Source organism: Cloeon dipterum, chromosome 4 (assembly GCF_949628265.1).
Source record: "Cloeon dipterum chromosome 4, ieCloDipt1.1, whole genome shotgun sequence".
Lineage (NCBI taxonomy): Eukaryota > Metazoa > Arthropoda > Insecta > Ephemeroptera > Baetidae > Cloeon > Cloeon dipterum.
In genome coordinates this window covers 36278728-36282977 of record NC_088789.1, presented here as the reverse complement: position 1 = coordinate 36282977, position 4250 = coordinate 36278728, and the positions used below count along the sequence as shown (strand labels likewise).

General features: G+C 38.9%; 1 long non-coding RNA gene across 1 annotated transcript; it reads right to left on the bottom strand.

The window, feature by feature from the left end:
* Positions 1-212: 212 nt before the first annotated feature.
* Positions 213-3165, bottom strand: LOC135942906 (uncharacterized). Its single transcript, XR_010575143.1, has 3 exons — positions 3026-3165; positions 2800-2912; positions 213-2733 (listed from the first exon to the last, which is right to left on the bottom strand). It is a non-coding gene; the product is annotated as an uncharacterized LOC135942906 (long non-coding RNA).
* Positions 3166-4250: the final 1085 nt, after the last annotated feature.

Genomic DNA, 4250 nt, shown 5'->3' with positions numbered 1-4250 from the left:
CGTTCGGTCACCCGGCTACCCCCCGTGGGCACCCAGATGGGCACCCATTGGTTATACCGCATGTCCAACCCTTCGGGCACCCGCGAGTGGTCATGCCCAGAATTCGGGCACCAAATGGGCACCCATTAAATGACCTTTCATAGAATCTCCTTTTATGTACATTAAAGGTATACCTGAATTCAGGGAGCGTAATAAATGAGAGGCCGATAAAATTCGTTGACCAAAAGCTAACCATCGGGTGCCCGGCTGAGGTTACCACCAGTGGGCAGCCATTGGTTACCTTTTGGCTACCTTTTATCTAGGGCTGTCAGGTGGCACTGGTGGCAGGTCAATTGACTGTGTCCATTAAAAAGATAAATTTCAATATAGCGCAAAATGACAGCCCGAGGTAAGAGGTAGCCAAAAGGTAACCATTGGGTGCCCACTTGGGGTCACCCTCAGTGGGCAGCCAGATGGGCAGCACTTTTATTGGTTATATCAATACAGAAAGGTTACAATTACATAATAATACATTTTATACTTCAAATTTAAAGATCCCCATTTTTTTAAAAAAATCCCCGAAAATCAAATAATGTGAATGAAGGGTGGAATGTAACTCTTTACTGGATTAAGTTATCACCTTGAAATTTTCATTGTCTATCCTAGTTTTCTACCATGAACAACTTATCAACCTACAAAAAATTCGCAGGGCAAAGTTGAAGGTCACCTTTTGCGACCTTTACTCAAAAATTGAAAATCAAGGGATGATACAACCCTTAGATCTTTTTGGGGTTCAGGGCTGAATTGTAGCCCTTGAAATTCTGCACATGCTCACCAAGTTTCAAAGGTGCAACAATAGTTTTGCTGCATATTTTAATTTGAAAATAAAAAACCTGCTCGAGGCTGCTCGGTCGAGCATGCCTTTAGTCTTCGAGTTCGCCTATCATTTGTCGAAACTATTTTTACATATACCATTAGCTTAGAAACAACAAGAGGGCCCAGGGTAGACATAGTAAGGTTGAAATCGACCTTCAGGGCCTGTGCCTGACGAGACCCTGAGATAAAAATTTAAAAAAACTCAATTTCATCAAACTTAGTGTCTTTCCATAGGCTCTGCAGCTCTAATATAAAGCCAAAACTGCCGATTTTCAATTTTAACAACATTTAACATCACTTCAGGATTAATGGCTTCCACAAATATTTAAAGAACCGGTTTCAGGATTGTCAGTCGGCAGTTTTGGCTGTATATTTGAGCTGTGCAGCGGCGAAAACCTATAAAAAGACACCATCCTTGATGAAATTGGACATTTTCTAAATTATTATCTCAGGGTCTGGTCAGGGTCAGACCCTGAAGGTCGATTTTGACCTTACTGTGTCAATTCTTGGTCCTCTTGTTGTGCCTAATCAAATGGAATGGGTAAAAATATTATCGACAAATGATAGGCGAACTCGCCGACTAAAGGCCGTGCTCGATCGAGCGGCATCGAGCCTAATTCAAACTTTCTTTTTCAAATTATAGCAAACTATTTTTGCACCTCTGAAACTTGAACTGCTTGTTCAGATTTTCACGGGCTACATTTCAGGCTTGAACCCTGAAAAATCTAAGGAGGCCATCATCCCTTAAGGTCGAGAAAGGTGACCTTGACCTTCAAATTGCAAATTTATGGAAAAATAAGTTTTTCAGGATCGAAATCTGGGTTTGGCAGCGAAAATTGCAAGGTGATACCTCAATACAGTTAAGTTACATTCCACCTTCAATAACAGAATAAGCAAAAACAAATAATAAATAAATTAATAAATAATGTACAGAACAATTTTTCAAAACCATAAATCAAGTACAATAGACTTTGAAGAACTGCACACTTAAAAGTTAATAAAACTATAATAACACATTAATTTATGAGGTGATGCAGCAACAAAACAAAAATAATGTTGGATGATTATATAAATTGTAAGAGTTCACCAGAAGTTGTGAATTCCCCTTGGCTGCCAGCTGTTACTTTTGATTTTAATAAGATTCCTGCTGCTGTGCATTCAACCCTTAAAATAATTTTATTTGATGTGCTGGAAACCAAAACCATCCATTGTCTAAACCTGATTATATATTTTCAATCTGTTGATGGTTCTAGGGTAATTGGTTGAACTGGTTATGGTTTTCAGCACATTAAAATTAATTATTTTCAGTTAAGAAGGCACGGTAACAGTATTTAATAAAAACCACAGTGCAATTAAAATCAGTATGTGGTGGCTCATCTGTTGTTTTTGATTTCAAAACTTTAAGGCTTTTGCAATTTTAAACTTTAAACCCACGATGATTATCTGACAATAAGTAATTGATTTTAAATTTTAGTTGCCACAATAGTTAACTGTCTTGGAAATTATAATAAAATCTTCTTCAAGAGGAAGCCAACTTAAACTAAAAAATATGCCGCAATCCCAAACTAAATCACAAAACACAAAAATAGTTATGGGATAATATTATAGTTGTTACAAACATAACAATAGAAAATTGAAGTATTTAAGCAGCAAATTGAACTTTGTTAAAATTAATTTTCAAGGTATAAACACAAAATTTATCATAAAATATAGCTATTAAACATACAAAGATTACCACAAGTTATCCCTACACCAATGTCGTCCGCGCGCTTCCTGCAAAAACATGTGGGTTCGTTGCTTTTCATCTCTGCAGGAGTTCATAGTCCCAGCGCATTCCATGTCGGTAGCAAAAGCAAATCGAACCAACAGCACACAACTCTACAAAATAAAATAAAAAGTAACAATTTTCTACTCATTAATTTTGCCATGTATTCAACTACATACCTGGATAATCTGCGGGCGATGTTTAGTTAAGTTTTCCAGGCTTATAACCGGATGGCCATCGTGTACAGGCAGCTATTCCCAACCAGGACATCAGGGCGGGATGCGGTAGAAGCCTGCTGACACACAGGATTGATTAAAAAGCAATCTAAAATAAACATTTTGATGTCAGTGTCCGCGCGCGTATTTTTGTAGCCCCCAATCTAAGTAAATTCAATGATACCCTTACCTTTCGGAATATCAGGAACATCGACCATCCGTCCAAGTATCTGTTGATGTTGTCGATTTGCCGAAATGCAACCGAAATCAGGGCGAAATAATCGGCTAACAATGATGATGCAATCGCAGCGCGTCTCAACCGTCATGCTTATTTTCAATCGCTGAGCGACTGATTGTGAGCCAGAGGCAGCCGGCAGCAGCTGGTGCTGCTGCCGACAGTGGCGCCACACGCGCGGCCGACGAGTGTAACAAAGAAACGCGCGCGCGATAATGTTGAGCTAAAATAATAAGTGCTCAAAACGAGTTAATTTAAAGAGTTTGAAATGCTAATTAGTGTTATAACCAAATAAATTTCTAAAAAATAATTTTTACGAAACACGAACTCAAGAATTTACGGTGGTTATTTTAGGTTGCTCATTGGTTGCCCATTGGTTAACCCATTTTGGTTATCAAAGTTTTTTTTTTATTTGTGTACATTTACTACTTTAGCAAAAATATTTTTTTAAATAAGTTAAAACTTGTGGTGACGAAAATCTGACAAAATTTGAGGGTAAAAGCAAGTAAAGGAAAATAGTGCCCGCGCATCGGTTAACCATTGGGTAACCAAAAGTTGCCCCTGTTTAGCAATCATATTAAAATGCATAAAAAATTCATTTTTCAATCCTAACAATAACCAAAACAATATTTTTTTTCTGTGCCCAAAATTTTACGAAAACAGTTCATGATCCGGTCACACCGCAGTTATCCGATCCGAGCTACCCGAAAGCTGCCCGATGGTTGCCCACGACTGGGCACCAGCAATTTTAGGTATCCCAGCCAAATATACAAAAATTCCAATCAAGCCAGGTTCAGGGTCATGCCTGATATGCAAAACCACTCTTAGTTTAATTTTTTTTAGGTGACCGCAAAGTGACCATAGTTAACCGCCTGCCCACTCCGAGTATCCGAAAGGTGCCCGATGGGTGCCCAAGACTGGGCACTGGCAATTTCGGGGATCCAAGCAAAATTTCGACAAAAATTTAATGAAACATGATTCAGGATCATGCCTGAAATGCAAAATCACTCTTAGTTTTAATTTTGTTAGGTGACCGCAAGTGACCGCCTGCCCGCTCCGGGTAACCAAAAGGTGCCCGATGGGTGCCCAAGAATGGGCACGGGCAATTTCGGTTATCCGAGTCAAATTTCGAAAAAAATCCGATGAAACATGATTCAGGATCATGCCTGAAATGCAAAAC